This window comes from Otolemur garnettii, unplaced genomic scaffold, assembly GCF_000181295.1.
Source record: "Otolemur garnettii isolate 467f Iridium unplaced genomic scaffold, OtoGar3 scaffold00151, whole genome shotgun sequence".
NCBI classification, from domain to species: domain Eukaryota; kingdom Metazoa; phylum Chordata; class Mammalia; order Primates; family Galagidae; genus Otolemur; species Otolemur garnettii.
This window is the reverse complement of record NW_003852546.1, coordinates 2,164,083-2,177,584: the sequence shown is the minus strand read 5'-3', so window position 1 is coordinate 2,177,584 and position 13,502 is coordinate 2,164,083. Positions and strand designations below refer to the sequence as shown.

At 49.5% G+C, this 13,502-nt stretch overlaps 1 protein-coding gene across 2 annotated transcripts in view; it reads left to right on the top strand.

Moving 5' to 3' along the window:
- Positions 1–11,761: 11,761 nt before the first annotated feature.
- Positions 11,762–13,502, top strand: part of PDP2 (pyruvate dehyrogenase phosphatase catalytic subunit 2) — a 5,179-nt gene continuing 3,438 nt past the window's right edge. The window contains exon 1 of one of the 2 annotated variants that reach the window (XM_003799415.3): positions 11,762–11,907. The gene's annotated coding sequence lies outside the window, so the exon portion shown is untranslated. The other variant, XM_023518931.1, reaches the window with a different exon arrangement.

The window sequence follows — 13,502 nt, the reverse complement described above, 5'->3', positions numbered from 1 at the left end:
TAGGACTCAAAATACCATCTTCCTTATTGTAATGTGACAATCACGTTCTTGGAAAATTTGCTATATATTAAAATTGTGCAAAAACTACTTTGTGTTTCCAGATAAAATGAAGCAAGGTTGTAGACTCAGTGATAAACATTGTTCACCTGTCTGAACATCCAGGTGTGACATTCAAAGGTTGAATAGAATTCAAAAAATCCTTTGTTGGCTTGGTGCCTGTGGCTCAAGTGGCAAAGGTGCCAGCCACATACACCTAAGGTGGTAGGTTCGAATCCAGCCCGGGCCCTCCAAAAGAACAATGCCAGCTGCAACCAAAAAATAGCTGGGCGTTGTGGCAGGACCCGGTGGTCCCAGTTACTTGGGGGGCTGAGGCAGGAGACTCGCTTGTGCCCAGGAGTTGGAGGTTGCTGTGAGCTGTGATGCCACAGCCCTCTACCCAGGGGGCAGCTTGAGGCTCTGTCTCAAATAAAAGAAAAAATCCTTTGTTGTGGGAAACTATGTTGGGAGACACCTAGCACCCCGACCACCCCAAATGCCAACCATGTGACAACCCCTCTCAGATTCCCTCAGTGATCTCCAAGATGGTAATGACAATTCCAGGGGCTGAGAGGGGAGGCCACAGTGGCGGGGGCAGCAGCACCAAAGGGAGGCAGCAGGGTAGAGATTGAGTACGGCCTGAAGGAGGTAGAAGCCCATGTGAGAACATTGATGGGGGACTCTAAGCTGGGCCTCCCCACAGCCAGCTCCTAGAGAAGCAGGCTTGTGTCTGGGGGCAGAGGGTGAACCTATGTGAACCCTGCTGCCCACTGCCCAGAACAACTGCTGCAGCTTTACACATGGCCGCCAGAGGGCGTGGGATTCACGAGGATCTAGGCTTCTCTGGGCCCTGCATAGATATCTCCCTTGACTTCCCTGGGCCTCCAGGAGCTGCAGCACCCCTCAACCCCCTCAACCCCCTCACCCCAGCCCCTGACAAACAGACAGGGGGCTGGAGGTCTTGTCATCCACAGCCCCTGTGGGGATCTCCATGGACTGAGAACCCACCTAAGTCACACGTCACAAGGATTATGCAATTAAATACAAAAATAATACAAAATGATGCTAAACTGGCAGGTAACTCTAAGAAAGGTAAACACAGTTCTCATTTCCCTCATGCTGTTTTATTTTAATAAAATGTTACGTAATTTTGTTTTTTTGAGACAGAGTGTCAAGTGTCAAGTGTCAAGCTCTGGGTAGAGTGCCGTGACTTCATAGCTCACAGCAACCTCAAACTCTTGGGCTTAAGCAATTCTTTTGCCTCAGCCTCTCAAATAGGTGGGAGTACGGACACCCCCCACAATGCCTGCCTATTTTTGGTGGTGTTGTTGCAGTTGTTGTTTTACCTGGCCTGGGCCAGGTTTGAACCGGTCAGCTTCCGTGTATGTGGCCAGCGCCCTACCCACAGAGCTATGGGCACCCATTACATAAATTATTTTTAAAACACCCTCCTTTGGTGCCTCTGAGAACATCCTCCATGTGCCTGTCGGGTGACCCGTACTATCCATGGATTTATTAATCAGACCCAAAACCTTTTAGGTGGATGTGATTCTTTTTTTTTTTTGAGACAGAGCCTCAAGCTGCCCCCTAGGTAGAGTGCTGTGGCATTACAGCTCACAGCAACGTCCAACTCCTGGGCTCAAGCGAGTCTCCTGCCTCCGCCTCCCAAGTAGCTGGGACCACAGGGTCCTGCCACAACGCCCGGCTATTTTTTGGTTGCAGCCATCAGTGTTGTTTGACGGGTCCGGGCTGGGGATTCGAACCCGCCACCTTAGGTGTACGTGGCTGGCGCCTTAGCCGGTTGAGCTATAGGCACCGAGCCATGGATGTGATTCTTATTCCCATTTTGCCCATGAGATATTGAGGATCAGAGTGATAAAGACATTTGCTCTGGGTGGTGCCTGTGGCTCAAGGAGTAGACTGCCAGCCCCATATACTGGAGGTGGCGGGTTCAAACCTGCCCCTGGCCAAAAAAAAGGAAAAAAAAAAAAGACATTTGCTCTGAGGTTGGGCGCCATGGTACAAGCCTGTAATTCCAGCACTCTAGGAGGCCAAGGCGGGTGGCTTGCTTGAGCTCAGGAGTGCAAGACCAGCCTGAGCAAGAGCGAGACCCTGTCTCTAAAAAAAACCCAGGATAAGGTTGGGCATGGTAGCTCATGCCTGTGATCCCAGCACTCTGGGAGGCTGAGGATGGTGGACTGCCTGAGCTCATAGGTTTGAGACCAGCCTGAGCCAGAGAGAGAAACTGTCTCTAAAAATAGTCAGGCACTGTGGCCAGCGCCTGTAATCCCAGCTACTTGGGAGGCTGAGGCAAGAGAATCACTAAAGCCCAAGAGTTTGAGGTTGCTGTGAGCTATGATGCGACAGCACTCTATGGAGGGTGACAAAGTGAGACTCTGTCTAAAATAAAAAAAAGCCCAGCTACTTGGGACCCTGAGACAAGAGGATCTCTTGAGCCCAAGAGTTTGAGATTGCTGTGAATTATGACACCATAGCACTCTATCAAGGTCGAATGAATGACACTCTGTCTCATACAAAAAAAAAAAAAAAAGAAAAGAAAATTGGCCTCCCCATCACTTGCTACCCGGTACCAGGACAGTATCAGTTCTTGGTAATAAGCCAGGCTGTAGAGGGGCAGATTTGGACCCTACCAACACTTACACACACACAAACACACACTCTCTCTCTCGTTCTCACACACACACACTCCCTCCCCCACACATACACATACACACAAACACACTCTCCTTCCCTCCTTGCCTCCCTCCATGTGCTGTGGAAAATGAGAGCTCAGGAGTTTTCTCCAGTCCGTTTGCGCCCTCTGGCGTCCTTATTTAAAGCTGCAGCTTGGTCTACAGTGAGCTTGGTCTATGGTCCATCCTAGTCTGTGGTCCATACTAGCCAGAGATCCCAGCAGGGGCCTGAGCCTGGCTTTGCAGGGAAAGACCTTTGCACAGCGTGCTACTACTTGCCAACTACAGTAGAACCTCCATAGTTAACCAGTCACCTACACTGACTACCTCCTTAAGCTGATTTAATTTTCAGAGATCAGGCTCCGCGCTTGTGGCTCAAGTGGCTAAGGTGCCAGACACATACACCTAAGGTGGTCGGTTCGAATCCAGCCTGGGCCCGCCAAACAACAATGACGGCTGCAACCAAAAAAATAGCCGGGCGTTGTGGCGGGCACCTGTGGTCTCAGCTACTTGGGAGGCTGAGGCAGGAGACTCTCTTGAGCCCAGGAGTTGGAGGTTGCTGTGAGCTGTGATGCCACAGCACTCTACCCAGGGGGACAGCTTGAGGCTCTGTCTCCAAAAAAAAAATTTTTTTTCAGAGATGAGACATGCACCACATGTACTAAAGCCTAGTTTCTTATTGTTGACCACCTCTGTATGTTGACCTGTTGGTTACAGTTCCTTGGGTGGTCAACTTACTGAGGTTTTAGTGTATTTTATGTATTTATTTATTTATTTGAGACAGGGTCTCTGTCACCCAAGCCAGAGTGCAGTAGTGTCATGACAGCTCACAGTAACCTCAAACTCCTGGGCTCAAGTGATCCTCCTACCTCAGCTTCCCAAGTAGCTGGGACTACAGGTACCCACCACCACACTGCTATTTATTCTATTTTTTTGTATAGACTGGGTCTTGCTTTTGCTCAGCCTGGTCTTGAACTCCTGGCCTCAAGCAATCCTCCTACCTCAATTTCCCAGAGTGCTAGGATTACAGGTGTGAGCCACCTTGCCAAGCTATTTTAAATATTCTTGCTGTTGTTTGTGCTCCTTCTTCACTAGTGCCCTATATTCTTGCTTCCTATGCTGGTCAGGGGCTCCAGAACTGGGCAGAGCAGGCAGCTGACCAGTGTCACTGAGTACCAGTGGATTAACAAGGAAATGACATACACGGAGGGCTGAGACAGTAGCCCACTGTTCCCCAAAGGTGTGGAAGATAGAGGAGGATATTCCAGGCAGGGGAATAGTAGAGGTAAAGGGCTGGAGGCAGTTACATGGAACTGAAGATTAGAGGGAGAAAAAGTAGAATTAAATTTGACCCAGTCTCCAGCATAGCCAGGGGATGAGGGTGCCCTCATTACATTGACAGTTCCTATTTCTTCAGACAGAAATAGCTCTGGAGCCAAGGAAAGGAGGACAGCTTCACTCCAACACCCCACATACTTGCCCCTGCAGTCACCACACAGCTGGGGGAGCATCTGCCCCCACAGCACATGTGGGAATGGCTGTCCCCATTTAGCAGATGGACAAATGGAGGCACTAAATTCGGTTGGGGCCCCTTGCACAAGTCAGTGGCACATTGTGCTAGGGTTCTTGGGTCTGCTTAATCCAGCCTCTTAAACTACCATTATCACATGAGGTACTCAGTACCAGAGGCGGTTCCTGTCTTTTGCGAAAGCAGCTGTAAAAAATGGTCAGGGGCTTTGTACTTTGTACATGGCAAAGGCTCAAAGCTGAAGTGACCCTCCTGGTCCTTAGCAGGGAAGATAAAATACCCAGTTTGGATTCTCAGCTTTCTCCTGAGAAGTGGGTTTTCAGGTTTGTAGGGTTTGGTTTTTGCTACTGGCTGATTAAAGAATGTCTGGATTCCCCTGAGTGTGTTTGAAACAAACTAGCCCTGCATTTCCCACGGGAGTGGGGAATGGGAAGGGACCAGGCTCAGACAACACCCAGACATTATTAGCACCTATGGAGAAAAGAGAATGTATGGGTATATTTAAATTACAGTCTTTACTTAAAGATGACTGAACAAAAGCACAGCATGGCAGGAGGCTGTCTTCCTTAGAGAAGTGTCCAAGAGCTCTCCCTCTGGCCTCAGAGATGCCCAGACTGGCCCCTCAGACTACTGAATGTGGGAAGCTTCCAGGAGAGTGGCTTGGCTGTGGGTCCAGAAAACAGGGCCTAGACTCATCTCAGTCACGAGCAAAAACTGGGACCATGGGGAACTTGAAGAAGTAAGTTTTTATACTTTAAAGAGTGAGTATATTTTATTTTTTCTAAAGAGGCAAAAGAATGGCTAGATGGGTGTCACACAAAGTCCACAGGTTCTGCCAGATGTGACTAGCTTTTACAGCAAAGAGGATGGAAGCTGATGGTGAAACATTTGGAATGGCTGCAATAAAGTTGGATGGATTCCTTTTACTTTTTCAGAGCCTTTACTAAGTCACTGTGCATTGTGTCTTCCAAGGGTGGGTGGTGGGTCTGGTCTTTTTCTCTCAGCACATTTTATGAAGTGGTGGTCCGCAGAGCACGCTTTGGGAAAGTACGGCTGAGATGCTCTCGGTCTTCTTTCCAGCCCTGGCTCAAGGGTTGAAAATGAGGTAGGCAAGCAGCCCTGGTCATAAAATCCAAGCCTTTCCTTTGGCCCACAAGGCTAGGACCTTTGCCCCTGGTATTTTCTCTCATGGAATGTGTTCTACCAGATAGAGAGAGCCAGGGCTTACTCCCTAAATTCTTCAGATCGCTCTGAAAAGCCAGCACCTCCCATCCCCCGGGGCCAGACACAGCTGGGGCCTGCCCTCTTCCCAGATGCCTTCCTAGCCCCAGCACAGCTGCCCCTTGTGCCTTCTTCCAGCTCACACCCATATGTATGTAAGACAGACTTTTTTTTTTTTTTTTTTTTTGAGACAGAGCCTCAAGCTATCCCCCTGGGTAGAGTGCCATAGCGTCACAGCTCACAGCAACCTCCAACTCCTGGGCTCAAGCGAGTCTCCTACCTCAGCCTCCCAAGTAGCTGGGACCATAGGCGCCCGATGCAACGCCTGGCCTTTTTTTTTGTTTGTTTGTTTTTGTTTTTGGTTGCAGCCATCATTGTTGTTTGTCGGGCCGGGCTGAATTCGAACCCGCCACCTTAGGTCTATGTGGCTGGTGCCTTAGCCACTTGAGCCACAGGCGCCGAGCGGAGACAGACATTTTGTGGTTTTTCCTGGTTATTAAATGCACGCTGCGTGTTAAAAATAAATAAATAGGTAAAGAAAATGAAAGTCCCTACGGAGTTTCATGACCCAGAGATAAGCGTTGATAACTGCTGGCTTGTGTCCCACTGAACTTTCCTCAGCCATGCACAGGAGGAAGAGGAAGGGAAGGAGAAGAAATGCAAAAATCATTGTTGTATCAAAACGCCCTCTCTTCTTTCTTGTAATGTTTTTCCCATTTGATGTTCTGTCCTGGCTAATTTTAACCCCGAGATTGGCGTCCTGTTCTCAAACAGGGGGTCTCTGCTCACACCCACGCTGGGTAAGATTTTAACATTGGTAAAGCGAGACACCATTGACTGGGGGCTGGGACTGGGGCGGGGCCTGACAACAATGCAAACTTTGATAAGCAGTTCTCAATAACCACTTCTCAACAATTTGTTATTATTACAGTTTAACATTATAAAATTAACAAAAATAATATAAAACGCATACCCTGGTGAAATAGCCACATGGCAGCCGAAAACCGTATATTCCCTTACTGTTCTCCCGCTCGTTCGTGCATTCTTTCCAAAAATCGGGACTTTTTTTAAAATGCCGCGGGACGCGGGACAAATTGTTTAAAAGCGGGATGTCTGGTCACCCTAATGTTGGGTCACCCTACTGCTGCCCCTGCGGGTGCGGGCGCTGACATCCTCCATCCCACCCCTGGACGCAGCCCACAGCGCCCCACCTGCTCGCTTCCGTCAAGGCTTCCCTGAGAGTGGCGGGAAGGGGTGCTAGGCGTTTGCGGATTCTGGAAAGCTACCTGGGTATCACAGGCTAGGGCTCAAAGACCACACTTGCCTGCAGCCGGGGCAGACGCCACGTTCTCCCTCGGCGGGGGCCTCCGGACCGCAAGCTTGCGGGGCAGCGCCCCCTGCCGGCTGCTTCCGCCGCAGCCGCGGCGCTAGTTCGCGCCCCAAGCTGGGCGAGGCTCCTCCTCTAACTTCCTCTTCCCGCTGCCGGACTCCCGGGCCTGTTCCCCTCTTCTCCAGACCTACTTTCACCCAAGGATATGAGTCATTAACAAACTGGACTGCAAATGACAACCACCAGGACCACACAGCTGACCTTCCGAGTAGTTGTACAGAGGTTCAGAGAAGAAGTGGGTGGCCAGGGTCACACAGCATGTAGGTGGCAAAGCTGGGCCTCAGGCTTGGGACCCCTAGGGGGATGGAAAGTTCTGGCCCCACCAGTGAATAAGGTCCAAATGGGGATGGGCAAAGGATGTGATTACTTTGCGTTTGGGGCACAGATGGCTTCAGCTTTGGGTTCAGCTGCTGCGGAGTGGGGGTGGGGGGACCAGGATGGTGGGAGGGGTTGAAAGAGATATCCCCCATTTGGAAAAGCCTTAAGGAGACTGGGAAACCCAAGTCATGTTTCCCCCAAAGGGTCTGCCCATCCTCCTCCAGAGAAGATGGGAGCTTCAGCTTTGGCTTTAGTTCTAGGAGCTTAACACAAGAATTTTGAGGCCCTTTGACAATGTCATTAAGTGGTAATACTGTTAATGCTGTTGCTTCAGAGCAGATTTGAGAAAAGGGCTGAAGAAGGACTCGTATTTTTCAAAAACTCCCAAGCCTTTGGCACTAGCACAGCTTCAAGACTTGCTAAATGGCCCCTAAGCTTGCTGCTGTAAGGGATTGGTAACCATTCCCTCTGAAAGGGGTCCTGTCGGGGTGAGGGGGGGTGCCCCAGGTGTGTGGCCAGTTCTGGAAGAGAACAGTGCCAGGCAAAGTCTGATTGACTGAAAGGTGGTGAAGTTAAATGACTCAATTTGGGAAGGCACAGGTCTCTGGGATAGCATCATGGCACAGATGTGCTCAGACAAGCAAAAGGGCTCTTCTGGGTTTATTCAGCTCCATGAAGTGGAAATGCCAGGGAACCGCTGCGAGGGCAAGCTCTTCTTATTGGCAAAGAACAAAGATACCTGAGGCTTTTACAAATTCTTTCAGATATCAGGTTACAGGTTTTTTTTTGGTTGTTGTTGTTGTTACAGTTTGGCCTAGGGCCGGGTTCGAACTTGCCACCCTATTTACTGAGCCATAGGCGCCACCCAGGTTGCAGTTTTGATAGACTAAAACTGGCCGCTGCCATCTCAGTCCTCCTGACACAAAATCATTTTCAAATTCAGCTTTCCCAACATTCCATAGAAAGTCTTGTTTGCATATCTAAGGAAACAGAGGCCTCTGCTGGAATCATCCAAGATAACCATTTCCCTACCCCAGTCACTCTCGTGGCTGCTTTCCAAATAATTTTGCTTTTTTCCTCCCTGATTATACAAGTTACGCCAGATGGAGTCATGTCTATTTATTGTAGAAAATTCATAATGTTCACATTCGTCTCATCAGGATAAATGAAAAGAAGTGGAATGAGTGGATGAAAGGTATGCCCACTAGGTAGCCTTAATTTACATTCCCACCTGCTGAGGTGGCAGCCAGCGCCCACTCACCAACATCAGGTATTCAACCGAGGTTTTTGTATTTGTCAGGTCATTTTAAGATGGGACAAAAATCAGCAGGTCATTTTAATCCACACTTCTCGGATTTTGAGTGAGGCTGAATATTTTTACATATTTTTTCAAAAAATGCCATTTGAGCTGTGCATTCCCTTTCCCAAAGAAGATATAAGTCCTTTTTCTTCATTCTTTTTCTTGTAAGACCTTGGGACAAGGAAGCCCTGAGAGGCAAGAGGAGGGGCTTGGGCTGGCCATCATATATAGGGCAACTGAACTGGTTATGGCATTTATTTATTTATTTATTTACAGAGTCTCACTCTGCTGTCCTGGGTAGGGTGCCATGGCATCACAGCTCACAACAACCTCAAACTCTTGGGCACAGGCCTCAGCCTCCCAAGTAGCTGGAACTACAGGCACCTGCCACTATACCTGGGTAGTTTTTCTATTTTTAGTAGAGATGGGGGTCTCTCTCCTGCTCAGGCTTGTCTTGAACTCCTGAGCTCAAACAATCCACCTGTCTTGGCCTCCCAGAGTGGTAGGATCACTGGTATGAGCCACTGTGCCCACCTGATTATGGCCTTTAAACGAAAGTTTCAACACACACAAAATCCTTAGGGGTGCATTTTTACTTTGGAAGTGTGTGTTGTGGTAGTTCAGAAAAACTCTGAGGTTTCAAACTTAGTGGAGTGATGTAATTTTTCTCAGGAAAGTAGAGGGGGCGGGCATCTGTGTTTCTGCAGACGTCACCCCAGTGCCTGACACTTTGTGGGCACCCATAAACGACGGCAGATTGAGTAATTAAACACAGTTTCCTCTGTCCTGAAGGACTGAAGGATAACCTTTTATAACCCCAAATGAACTAGTTGTACAGGGAAAAAAGTATACTTCCCTGTTGTCTTATACCCATTTATTAGAATCCCTTAGAGTTATGTTTAGTTTGGGCTGAAATATTTCCCTTAACATCTAAGAAGAGAGGTTTTGGGGGGTTTTTGAGACAGAGTCTCACTTTGCCATCCTTGATAGAGGGCCATGACATCATAGGTAAGGTGACCAGATTTTAACATTGGTAAAGTGGAACACCATGGGGGGGGCGGGGCCTGACAACAATGCAGACTTTGATAAGCAGTTCTTGATAATCAGTTCTCAACAATTATTTGTTATTATTAAAGTTTAACATTATAAAATTAACAAAAATAATATAAAACGCATATCCTGAAGAAATAGCCACATGGCAGCCGAAAACCGTATATTCCCTTCCCATTCTCTGGCTGTTCCCTAGCTTGTCATGCATTCTTTCCAAAAATTGGGGCTTTTTTTAAATGCCGTGGGACACGGGACAAATTGTTAAAAATAAGGACTGTCCTGCCAAAAGCAGGGTGTCTGGTCACTTTAATCATAGCTCAGCAACCTCAAACTGAAGCTCAAGCGATTCTATTGCCTCAGCCTCCCAAGTAGCTGGGACTACAGGCCCTCACGACAATGCCTGAGACAGGGTTCTTGCTCTTGCTCAGGCTGGTCTTGAACTCCTGAGGTCAGGCAATCCACCCACCTCAGCCTCTCAGAGTGCTAGGATTACAAGCGTAAGCCACCATGCCCGACAAAGAACAAAGATACCAAAAATCCTGATTTAGATCTTCCTGGAAGGGTAAAGGGTGAATGCTCCAGGGCAAGGCTGATAGGAGCAGTTTTATTGCAGATGTGTCCTTGGGTCCAGGTAGTCTGGCTAGGCTCTCCAGGCATCTTCCTTCTGGAGGTCAACGTTCTCATAGATCCAAGTGGCTTTTTCTGGTCATCCTATTTTTCTCTGCCTCCAGTGAAGGGCTCCATTTGATATATCACAGTTAGAAGAGTTCTATTATAATAATTCATAAAGAAGCAGGTGATAACTGGAATCCTGTATTAGGACAAAAAGGTACCGAGGGACTGACTATCTGAGGTCCTGTTTCTCTGTCTATTTTACTGTACCAACTGCTAACCAGGCTGTGTTAATTGTCAGTGGCAGGCCAATGTAATTGTCAGTTCAAGGCCCAGTGGTTGGTTAGAAGCCAATGAAGACTTAAGAGCAGGAATTTGAGGTTTGGGTGGGTTGTTCTGGCTGCTCTGTAGGGGAAGAATGAGAGACTTGGAGGACTTGGCTGGAGAGACGTTTAGGAGGTAGGATTTTTTTTTTTTTTTTTTTTGAGATAGAGCCTCAAGCTGTCCCCCTGGGTAGAGTGTCATGGCTTCACTGCTCACAGCAACCTCCAACTCCTGGGCTCAAGCCAGTCTCCTGCCTCAGCCTCCCAAGTAGCTGGGACCACAGGCGCCCGCCACAACGTCTGGCTATTTTTTGGTTGCAGCCACTATTGTTGTTTGGTGGGCCAGGCTGGATTCGAACCCACCATCTTAGGTGTATGTGGCTGGCGCCTTAGCCGCTTGAGCCACAGGCGCCAAGCCTAGTATTATTATTTATTTTTTTTAAAAAGCCTGTCACTGACTTGAAGCTCAAAATTGACAGGAAAAGGCCTGGCAAGGTGGCTCACACCTGTAATCCTAGCACTCTAGGAGGTCAAGGTGGGAGGATTACTTGAGTTCAGGAGTTTGAGATGGACCTGAACAAGAGCGAAACCTGACGACTGGTTTTTCAGGAAGCTGAGGCAGGAGGATTGCTTGAACCTAGGAGTTTGAGGTTGCTGTGAGCTAGGCTGATGACATGTCACTCTAGCCTGGGGCAATAGTGAGACTATCTCAGAGATAGATAGGATAGATAGATTGAGATTGACACGATCAGAAAACTGAAAAGAGAGAAAAGGAGGCAGAGGGAAGATGACCAGCGGGCTTCTGGCTTGGTTCTCTGTGCAGATGGTGGGGTCATTACTGGGTTAAGGGAGAAGAGAGGGAGAAGGTTTGGCAGGAAAAGAGTGCAGGCCAAGTTGTCTGAGGCGACGGTATGGCCTCCAGGGGAGCGTGTGCAGGTGGCTGAACATAAGGGCGTGGTGCTTAGGAGAGGGGTCAGGACTTGTCAACATTGAAGCAGCGAGGAAGCCGTCTGTGGGTAACAACAGTAAGTATCTGGAGAAGCAGCTCAGTTCCGAGTGCGCAGAGTGTTTCGGCAGCATAGTTGGAGTATTTAGCCTTGGGACTTCCTGGTCCAATAGCCCAGCTTGCAAATACCGCCAGAACCCGGGCTGATGGAGAGGCGGCATTGGGCCTCCGGGCCCCACCCCTCGGCTTGCCTCTCGCTCTCTTCATCTATTGGACATTATCTCTATCCTTCAAGGGCCCGCCTCCGCAAATGAACCAATCAGAGGTGGTGGGAGGGCGCTTCTTTCTAGAGCAAGGGTCCAGACTAGGGGCCACTTGGGTGAGGTGAAGCCCGGGTGGCAGCAGCTGTGGGCTGTGCGCAGGCGCGGAACTGACGGGACCGACCGGGTGACATCGGCGCAAGCTGGTGAGAAGAGAGCGAGGGTCCAAGGTAGGGAAGGGGACGAGCAGGGAATGTAGACGCTTCCTTCCCCGCCGACCCTCGCCGGTGCTTGGCCTTCCTGAGCGGCACCGGCTCAGGTGATGGGGAGGAGAGCAGAGGTGAGGTGAGGTGAGGGGGCGGGCCTGTAGGCGGGAGGGACACGCTGCGTCCGAGACCACGATCACCCCACTCGCGCGCACGCGCCACGTGGGCCGGCGGAGTCGTGGAGGGCCCTTGGCTGCGGACTCTGGCACCCGCCCTAGCTGCTTTGACCCTTCGCCCTAGCTGCTTTGACCCTTCGAGCGCTCGTGCGAGCTCCGCGTCCCGACTATTTTACCGGGTAGGAAGCTGAGGCTCCAAGTCATCTGGCAGCACCCTGCTATGACACGGCCGCGCCGGAGTCTGAGATCCTACTTGGTGGACTCCAGAGCCCCCACACTCGTGTATGCAGCTGTGGTCAGAGACCTGAATTTGAGACCTGTTTGTTCTCTTTTGGGAAGCGAAGTTGTTTATGTCCTGGCTGCGGTGAACCGCCTTGCGTGGGGCACCGCCGCCTGCCTTTCTGCGGGGGCCGGGAGGGTCAGGTGCCCTTGGCGCTCCCTGACCGACCGCACCCACCCAAGTTCAGCCGAGTGGGCTGGTGGGGTGGGGAGTGAGGGGACGGCCCTCAGTGCTGGGAGCTCTCCACATCGATCCCAACAGACAAGATCCGCAAACGGGTGGGAAACACTTTTCTTCCCAGGTCACCTGAGAAAAATTAATTATAAACGAGCAGCTTTTTTTTTTTTCTTTCCTCTCTTTTGGTTTAAGGTAAAAATTTTACCAGAGGCTAATGAAGGAAGGGACTAAGAAGCTAGGAAACTGTTTCTTTCCCACCCTTGTAGAGGCAGATGTGAAGCTTTTGAACATCAGTTTGGCAGTGAATCTACACACCCTTTGACCTACTGTTTTCTCGTTTGGGAAATAAATAGAATAAAACCTAAGTAGGGAACAGGTTACTGTATAAGGCAGTGAGTGCGGTTTGGTGTTTTATAAATAGCAAGTTAGTGGAAATGGCCTCTAAGCCCCCAGCAATTGAAATTAGTTAAGTAGAGTGGCGCCTGTACTCAGTGAGTAGGGCACCGGCCTGTGTACCTAGGGTGGTGGGTTGGAACCCAGCCCCAGCCAAACTGCAACAACAAAAAAAATAGCCTGGCATTGTGGTGGGTGCCTGTAGTCCCAGCTACTCGGGAGGCTGAGGCAACAGAATTGCCTGAGCCCAAGGGAGGTTGCTGAGCTATGACGCCACAGCACTCTACCGAGGGTGACAAAGTGAAATTATGTCTCAAAAAAAAAAAAAAAGAAAGAAAGAAAGAAAGAAAGAAAAGAAAAGAAAATGGTTAAGTAAATTGTGATCATTTAGGATGACACATAGCCATTAAATACAATATTATAAAAAAATGCTGGCTCGGGGTCTGTGGCTCAAGGGGCTAGGGCGCCAGCCACATGAACCTGAGGTGGAGGGTTCGAATCCAGCCCGGGCCTGCCAAACAACAATGATGGCTGCAGCCAAAAAATGGCCGGTCGTTGTGGCAGGCGCCTGTGGTCCCAGCTACTTGGGAGGC